Here is a 10,005-nt window from a genome sequence, read left to right as displayed (position 1 = left end):
CTTAGTAAGATATCTTTGGGTTTTCACCAGCTTAAGTCTTTAGTCAATAAATTCCAAGTGGACACTAAACAAGTATTTCACTAAGAGATGATGAAATGTTAAAAACAAGTTAGATTGCAGCTAATTATACTACATTAGAAATTCCAGTTGGTGGGGTTCTATTCACTATATATAGAGAAATTAATAATCAAAGTAATTACAAAGACAGAGCATTTGTTTCCTGCATGCTTTTCCAGGCTTGGAATCAACGGAGTTGACTACATGGAGAGTTGACTAGGGTGAACTCAGAATTCACTCTCTCAGGCAGGAGACTAGTTAAGAAGTGCTACTGATAACAAAGAAGAAAAGTTATACAACATTGATTATTATAAATTACTTTGTTCCCATCTACTTTTAGCATTTGTATCTTACAAGTCTTCATCCATTCCTGCAGAAACCTAACTTTTTTCCATTCCCCTGTGGCAGCTCCAATCCCTAGTGATAGTTTGAGGGCGTGGGGCAGCCCTTGATGCGGAACACGTGGATGTGCAGGTGGGCAGCAATTCTGGCTGCACACGCTGACACAGTATCGGAGCAGGCTAAACAGGGACAGGATCAGGGCAATCCAGAGGACAATATACTTATCAATAAAGCTGTTAAAACACTGGTCAAGGAACAGCAATGCTGGGCCTATGAATGCTGTGTCATATAAATACATTTCACTCTCGGTCATGTGGGCAACCACCAGTTCATTTGTGATCTTGGCACACACAAAGCTCAAAGTCAGGACGTAGAGGCAGAGACGCCTCTCAAAGAGCTGCACAGCGGATTTCTTGTAGATCATTGCAGCCAAGGCAATCACGGAGCCAATATGAAGAAAAGGTGAGAGGACACTTGTTCCTGCTAAAGTGGAACCATTTTTGCCAACTGCACTTGAATATTCAGTCTTGGAATCAGTGATTGCTTAAAAGATGGTCCTCCAATCACTGCCAGTAAATGCATGATTATTATGAAGATTTGTATTTCAGTCACATCAATCATGCCGAAGCGCAGCGTTCTTGAGACGTACGTCTGTCAGTGCACACAGTAAAACATGAATGTCACAGCAAAACAACAGAAGAACATCCAATCAGGGTTGGTGTCCCGCTGCACAACAATACAAGTTCCTAAAACCACAAAGACTGTGGACAATGAATCACAGCTATGATCAAAAAGCTCTCTTAATGGAGCGCTGCTATTTGTCCTTCTTGCTTGTTTTCCATCTGTAGCATCCAGGGACTGGAATGCCACAGGCACAAGCAAATGAATGTCCGGGAAGGTGTCTGCCTTTGAAGCTGTTAAGCAGTAACATACGAAAACAGAGTTGTAAATATATTATTAACAGTTTGATGATGATGATCAGATTGGGGGCAGTCCAGGCTGGAGAATGGATATCTGCAGTATGAATCCAATCTAACACTGTTTGAGCACTTTTCAGATTTCAAGCTGTGCTCTTTTACTGGTGGTTTTTTTTTGTTTTTTGTTTTTTGTTTTTTTTTTTTTCCTGTTGCAAGATTTTCCATTCATGCTGCTCATACACAGAATTGCCATCTCTGAACACGACAGGACACGCTACAGGACATGCCATGTGTCCTGCGGGTTCCCGCTGTCCTTCTAGTATAACATCACATATAATTTTTGACCATCGAGTCACGGGGGTGTGCTGAATTTGATCAGTCAGTTCTTTTAAACCAATCGTGGGTTCTGCCACGGGTTCTGCCGGGAGTTCTGCTCCATCGTCGGGGTCCTCCTCTAATCGTCCGGCAGCGGAACAGTGTCTGGGGAAGGTGATCGACAGCAGGGGTCACGGGTTCCTCTCTCTTGGTCGACTGGTGTCTCTTCGGGCACAGCCAGGAAAGTGGGGGGCACTCAGCGCATGCATTGTGGGAGCGGCGGCGCTGGGAGCGGCGGGGGTGCGATGCGGACTCCCGGGGCTGCTTCCTCCTTGTCCTGCCTGTTGCTGCAGGGCGGAGGGAGCGACGGGCACGACGGAGCCGCTGCCGCGGAGAGACGGGGACGGTCCGCGGGCTGGGAGCGGTGAGCCGGGCATCGGCCAGCGACGGTGCTGGAGGCTGCCAGAGAGCATGGCAGGGGCCCTGCGGCGCCTCCCCGACTTCGCAGCGTCGGGGGGTTGTTAAATGTCCATTTCCCCGCTCCCAGTTAATCAGCTTTTGCAGTACTTTTTCTGCTACTGTTTTTCTTCTCTCAGAGAGTATAATAATAAATAACTTCAATGCGGCAGCAAATTCACATTCCATGCTTGCCTCGTCAATGGGGCAGGGAAGTGAGTACTCGAAGCCTTCCACCTTTTTTCAAGAAACTGCCCCCTGTTCCCCTTACCAGCTCAGCCTCGCACTCTTTGCAAGGACGGCGAGCCTCTGCCTCAATGCTGATGCATCTCTCGGCAGATCAGCGTCTGTCCGCTATTTTCCGGAGGTCTCACCTCAATGCAGCTGCATCTGTCCGCGAGTTCAGCATCCAACTGCTCAGTGTCCCACTGCTAATTTCTCCTCCAGGTCGTCACCCCAAGGTCTGAAGTTCGGGCGCCAGTTGAAGGTGATTTTTGAAAAGAAAGAAAAACAAAATGAAAACAAAACCAAAAACATGAGGAACAGCCAGAGTCAAACACCACCTTCACAGAAGTAGTGGTGAATGCTCCATTTATTGAGGGTACACAGGGTTCTTTTATACATATATCATTCTTGTGCACAAGCTGTTCACACAGCATTTTACTACTCGCTATTGGCTAGTGTTATCTGCATAAGCATTCCTTTGCAGTTACCTCTTTATACTTTGTTGAGGGAAAAAGCTGGTTCTCAGGCTCAAAGTCCTTGACAGTGCTAAAACAACAGAACTTTCCCAGCATTGTCAGGCCTCTCTGTGTCTGTCTCCAAAATCCTGCTACAATGTCCTATCACAAGAATGAAAGGAAGTATGGAGAAGAGTAAAGAAAAATTGAAGATATTGTGAAGATATTTCTTTCTCCTCTCCCCCAATAGAAAGATCATCCATCCATCTCTTCTTTTTCCACTGTAGTTTTAGAGCTGTAGTGCAATACAGATGATCCTGGAAACTACGAGCCTCTCAGTCTCCCTTTCAGTGCCTGGTAAAATTTTGGAGAAGGTTATTCTGGTGATATTTAAAAATAATTGAAGGACAATGCAGCCATAGGTCACAGCCAATATGGCTTCATGAGGGAAAATTTTTAAAATTTAATTTCTTTTTATGACAAGGTAAACCACCTAGTTAACCAAGGAAAACCAGCTGATGTTTTTGGATTTCAGTAAAACTTCCAACACAGTCTCTCACAGCATTCGTCTGGAAAAAAAAATGTCCAGCCCACAGCTGGATAAACACATCATGTCTTGGGTGAGCCACTGATTCATGCATCAGGCATAAAGGGTTATAGTGAATGGAGTTACATCAGACTGGTGACGTGTCGCCAGTGGTGTTTCACAGGGTTTCATTTCAGGGTCAGGGCTCCTGCAACATCTTCATAACTGAATTGGATGCAGGATTTGAATGTATATTATTTGCCAGCAGTACTAAAGGGGGAGGATCTGTCAACTCCCTTGAGGTCAGAGAGGCCCTGCAGAGAGCCCTCAACAAATCAGAGGGCTGGGCAATCACTGACTCTATGGGGTTTAAAAGGACAGGTAACAGATTCTGCACCTCTGATGGGGCAACCCTGGATGTACAGATAGATTGGGGAATGAGAGGCTGGAAAGTGGCACCAGAGGAAGGGAACAGAGGGCAAATCAAACATGAGTCAGCAGTGCCCTGGCAGCCAGGAGGGCTGCCCATGTCTTGGGGACATCAGGCACAACATCACCAGCCAGGCAAGGGAAGGGATTGTCCTGCTCTACTCTGCACTGGGGCAGCCTCACCTCGAGTGCTGAGGGCAGTTTTGGGTGCCACAATATAAGAAAGATGTAAAGCTATTAGAGAGTGTCCAAAGGAGGGCTACAAAAGTGATGAAGGGTCTAGAGAGGAAGCCGTATGAGGAGCAGCTGAGGTGACTCGGTCTGTTCAGCCTGGAGGAGACTGAGGGGAGACCTCATTTCAATCTGCAACTTCCTTGTGAGGCGAGGAGGAGGGGCAGGCACTGATTTCTTTGCCGTGGTGACCAGTGGCAGGACCTGAGGGAATGGTCTGAAGTTGTCTCACGGGATGTTTAAGTCAGATACTAGAAAAAGGTTTGTTTTCCACTCTTAGGGTATTTGGGCACTGAAACAGGCTTCCCAAGACAGTGGTCACAGGACCAGCCCAACAGAGTTCAAGAAGCCTTTGAACAATATACTCAGGTACACACATGGTTCTTGGAGCTGCGCTGTTCCAGGTCAGGAGCTGGACTCAATGATCCTTTTCGGTACCTCCCAACTCAGGATATTCTCTGTTTCTATGATTCTGTATCAGTATTTTTCTGCATTATAATAAAGTAATTGTATGCACACTAATACATTTATACAAATGAGTTAGGTTATTAAGACTTATTTTCTATGTCTCATTTTTGAAAGATGCCTTCCTATTTTTCCATCTTGCTTCTTCTGCAGTCTGTGCTTTTAAAACACTTATTTTAGTTTTGTTTTTATATTACTCTTTAATCACCTGTTTCTTACTATGTTATTGCAGATTAAAGAGTTTTATATGTGCTAGTGTGCTGTGATGGGGATGAAAGATATTTGGGTTTTCACTGTCTGCATGTGTTGCCTTTGTATATTGTCTAGTATAGTCTTGTGTTCCTGTCTATCTGTCCCACTCCTGCCACATACCCCCTCTTGCTGTCTCTGATGCTGGTTTGTACCAAGATAAGAACATCAGGTGGGTTTGCAGAAGGAACAGTCTGGATGCTTACATGATTTATACATTTCAGACCTGAGATCATTGAGATGTTTGCAACTGATTTTAGAGGACATTGGTCTTTGTGAGGGTATAGAATGCTGCCAGCTGTGCCAGCTGGCCTCCTGATGTATCAGGCAGAACCTGTCTGATGGTGTTTTCCTTAGGCTGTGGGTTGAATCTCTGTTTTAATGCATTAATTTGGTTTATATTTCATCGGATTTGTAATGTTTTTTCCATCTATCTGTCCTTGCCCAGCAGTGCCCATCCCCCACACTGAAATGTAACCTAACTCTTCCCCTCCCACTTCTCCCTTATTGAGTGGTGCCTCTGGGCCCTGCCTCTGGGCCCTGCCCCCTGGGGGAAAAAGCCACGACACGAGACGGGGGAGGTCTCTCTGGCATAGGCGCACCATGGGGACAGTCCATCCAAGCAGGTCAGGATTTGAGAATAAAAGCTGTAAAATCCCACCAGAAGCCAGAGAGCGGACTCTTACTTTTGCCATCGGCAGTTGTCTAGTCTCATTGGGAAATACTAAAAATCTCTCAGGATTTAGGTTTCTTATCACACCTACCCCCAGATTTCTTATCACATAGATGAACCTTGTAACACTATGCCGTAAGTGAAAGTACCTGTGGAATGCAGCCATTTAAGAAGTTCTGTTTCAAGATGATGGTGATGTCACTCAGAAGATGAGTGATGAGAGTTTGGAACTTTTGTGACTTTTAGGAAACTGACATGTTGTTGTAATTCAACTCTATGCAGAAAAAGTATTCTAACTCTCCCTGGCCAAGGCCTAAGTGCCCATACATGGTTGTGTCAAGACGTTCCTCCCTTTGCGAAGCCATATACATTGAAACTTCAGTAAAGATTAAGAGGTCTATTATATTTAAGACATAATCATTGGCAAGTTATTTCACATAAGGTGATATAGTAGACACAGTCCTGTGCCTACAATATTCTCAGCAAAAATGTGAAGTTAATTCTCTGAGGGAATTAAATTTTATTTACTTTGACTGTATAGACCATCAGGAATGCTAGTGAATGTCTTAGGTTCAGCCCCATACAGAGCACAGTAGCAAAATTAAAGCAGGCAGTATGAGCCTTATCCCAAATTCTAAAACCTAGCCTAAAAGTGATCTTTTGATAATTCTACTGCCAGTGGTTGAATTTGAGATAATATCAGTAGCCAGTTTTCCATCTTTTTCAGGACTTGAGGATATAAACGAGAATTTCAGAACAATTAAAATATTATATAAGAACACAAGGAGGAAGTCAGCATTCTACTAATATTCCAGTGATGTTTTTACATTTAGTACTCTGTCCCTTAAAAAGTTGCTTTGCAGCCCATATTTAAAGTCAGGTGATAGTCACACAGTGATAAATACACAACAGGGAGAGAATGGTTTGTGATCAAGGCACTAATTAGCAATCTCAGATAATATTTCTTTCAAGTTGCTTAAGCTTTAATATAAAACATTTTCAGAAAATTCAGTGAACCTTGATTTTCTATCAGAAAATATGCTCACTGAATTCCCAAATGTGCCATGAGGAGATCTTAAAACTATTTTATCACTAATATGAATCTTATAAAATAATTGTGAATCATCATTTATTCAGCACTTGAGGCTGTATTAAACCTTTTCAGATCAATTAAATCACCAAATAATGCAAGCAGGGCATCAAAGTTAAAGAAGCATTCCTACAATGTATTTGCATTTTTTATCCTCACTCATTGAAACAACTAAATGGTTCATGATGTAAAGTCAGACAGACAATTTGCAGTAGTTTGTGTCTGCACATATGTATTTGGAAAACCATATCCTCCTTAGATTTGCTTTTCATAGTCTATTCTTCAAGTCTCCTAGGTTCACCTGTTTAATAAATCTCTGAAGGATTTGCCCTTTCTTCCTCTTTCTGTATAAACTCTACCACATCTATTGATGACGGTATGATGATATATACAACAGAGAGCTGGATTTATATGATTTGATTATGGTCTGCATACTAATACATCTGTGAAGCATTTTATTACCTCTCTATGAAAGCCACTATTTATTAAATAAATGTTCATAAATTTAGATGGAAAATAAAATGATCCATTTCAGTGCTAATACAAAAACAAAATCTGGTTCTTGTCTGTTTGCCTCACTTGCATTATATGCAATAATTATTCTTCCCTACTAATCTTTGCTTGACTTTCATTTTCCTCTGGGTTTGAACATCTGGACTCTTTATTCTTCGTTATTTTGTAGCGATTGAAAATGTCTATTTTTCTATCACAATAGTGTTGTTAATCATATTAGAGAGGACATATCTGACAAAGCCTAGAAATTTGATCATTCCCTCTCTTTGATACAGAAGCAGGAAATAACCTGAAGTCACAGTTTTAAATGACACCATCAATGACAGATGCATTCAGTATGTTGACAAAATTGGAGATTACATTTATACTTTTCAGAAAGCATTAAAGCCACAGTCTCAAATGTAAACTGCAGCTCATGTCTGATTTAAATCTGTTAGCAATGTTGGTTTTCTTTGGTCTTCCAATTTCCTGAAACTATCACTATATCTCTTCCCTGTTTGCAAGCTTCAGCCTATTTTGGTCCATTGTTGTTTCTTCTAATCTTCTGATTTTTGAGGTTAGAATACACAGCTTCATCTTGTAGAGCAAAATTATTACATTTAGATCTTGAAGTAGAAAGCTACAGCTTGCAGATATCATCCTTTTTATATTCTCCATCACAGGTATAGTAGATTTACAGCCAAGATCTCACCACTTTTAATCAAAATCAAAAGAGAGAATAATATTGTTTCAGAGTCATAAAATTATACTTTCTATTGGAAAGTGTCTCTCAGCATACAGCATATTGAAAAAAACATGAAATAATAAAAAGCCATAAATATAATGGAAAACCCTTATGAAACCAGGGTTTCTCATGTTGTCCATGGCCATGTAACTGGCAAGTATGTTGTGCTTCTGCTTTCATGCCAGGATCAGGATCTGAATTAGAAAACAGATTAAGGAGGAAGAGGGTGGAGAGAAAGAACAGGACTTATACCTGCCTACCCAGATAAGATTTGTTTTCCTGAATATTGTGCCAATGAATTAACTGATAAATAGAAAACCTTTGGATTTTGAGTCAGCAGACTTCATCTTATGCAGAAAAAAATCATTGTTTCTAACGCTAAAATTTCTTCTATGACTGAATATCTCTGAAATTTGGACACATATTTGGGCCTTGAAGAATACTATATACCACACCAATTTCCTTATTTTTCCCCTCTTTAAAACAAAGGCAAGCATTACTTAAAGCAAGGATTACTTGCTAAGGACAAAGTTGAAACGTGCACTTTTATGAATGGATAGTGGACTAATTTTGTGTTAGGATTTTGTTTTGAATGCTCCAACTCTTGTCTCTTATGTGTCCCTATTGTTAAGAATATGAATGTATAAAGACTAGTGCAGGACAAAATTATTTTACTTTCCCAAAATATGAAAATAAAAAGTTTAATGAAGTTGCTGGATTGATAAAGAATGAGACTGAGGGTGCTGATTTGTTGATAAACAGGGGAGGACATAGCAGTCCTACTACAAGAGTAAATCAAGACTTGGAGGAACTAACTTTTGGATCACTTCCAAGTCCATTCAGTCTTTGATATTTTTACTGAGGCTGGCCCAAAAGTTGACTGCTATATTGCCGTTGGACAATTGGACTCTTCACTCCATTAAAAGTGATAGTGACATTATGAAATCAATTCACAGACTATCACACAACTTCTTTTAAAAGGTTTTTTAAATTGCTTCTACAAGTTTAAATGCTCTGGTAACATATACACCTCCAATATACTAATATATTGGCTGCCATATACCAATTCCTCTTTTCCTAAATTTACATTAAAATAGAACACAAAATCATAGAATCATTTGGGTTGGAAGGGACCCTGGAAAATCATCTAGTACAACCTCCAGGTCATGGACAGGGACATCTTTCAGTGGTTCAAAGCCTGACTTTAAACACTGCCAATGATGGAACATCTACAATTTTTCTTTATATTTGTTTATATTTGTTCTTTGTATCCAATCTAATTTGAATAGTATTAAATTTAAAACAATTGCCCCTTGTCCTGCAACTACATGTTTTGGTAAAATTCTCAATATTCTTATAAACTCACTTTGTATATTAAAAAACTGCAAGGAGATCCTCCTGGAGCCTTCTCTTTCCCCAAATAATCCCAAATTTCTGCACATCTTCACAACAAAGGTGTTCCAGCCCAATCAAACAGCTTCATGTCTTTCTTGTACTGGGCAGCCCAGGGCTGGAGGCAGTTCTGAAGGTTGAGTCTCACTGGAATAGAGCAGAGCAGAGCAGAGGTGCAGAATCTCCTTATTCCCCTGCTGCCCAGTGATGCAGCCCAGGATTTGGTTGAGTCTTAGGGCTAAGACTACACATTGGTCACTCATATCCAATTTTGCACTGAGCAGTATCCCAAAGTTTTTATCTGCAGGACTTCTCTCAATCAGTTAACCCTCCAGCCTGTGTAGATACTGGGGATTGCCCTTACCCACAGGCAGGATCTTGCATTTGGTTTTGTTGAACTTCTTGAGTTTCACATAGACCAATTCCTCAAGCCTGTCCAGATCTCTATGGACAGCATCCCATCCCTCCATCGTGTTAACTGCACCATTCAGCTTGATGTCAGTTGCAAAGCTGAGGGTGCCCTCATTGAGAAACAACCCTTGGTACTGGTTTCACATTGAACAGTGAGCATTTGATTTTAATCTTTGTACATGGCCATCCAGACAAACTTTATTCTCCTAACCATTCATCCATCAAACCACTAACTTTTCTATTTAGAGTCAAGAATGTTGTGGGTATGGGATACTATATTAACGGTCTTATAGAAGTCCAAATAGCTCTTCCCTTGTCCACTGGGAAAGTCACTCCATCAAAGAGGCCACTGGATTAGTGCTGTACATTTGTAAAACCTCACATTAATAACACTTCAGTTACTGTCTCTGCCAATGCTAATTTCAGCAATGAAAAATTTCAACAGTAATGAGCTTATCTTAGTGGAACATTTTTCTAGAGTACAAGGGGAAAGCTCAGTTTATGGCAACTTTGGATTACATCCACAATATTTTTA

General features: G+C 41.1%; 1 pseudogene; it reads right to left on the bottom strand.

Annotated features, from left to right (window-relative positions):
• Positions 1–474: 474 nt before the first annotated feature.
• Positions 475–9,529, bottom strand: LOC120765799 (choline/ethanolaminephosphotransferase 1-like; annotated as a pseudogene).
• Positions 9,530–10,005: the final 476 nt, after the last annotated feature.

The sequence above is a fragment of the Hirundo rustica genome, chromosome Z (assembly GCF_015227805.2).
Source record: "Hirundo rustica isolate bHirRus1 chromosome Z, bHirRus1.pri.v3, whole genome shotgun sequence".
Taxonomy (NCBI): Eukaryota; Metazoa; Chordata; class Aves; order Passeriformes; family Hirundinidae; genus Hirundo; species Hirundo rustica.
This window is presented reverse-complemented; position numbering and strand designations above follow the sequence as displayed.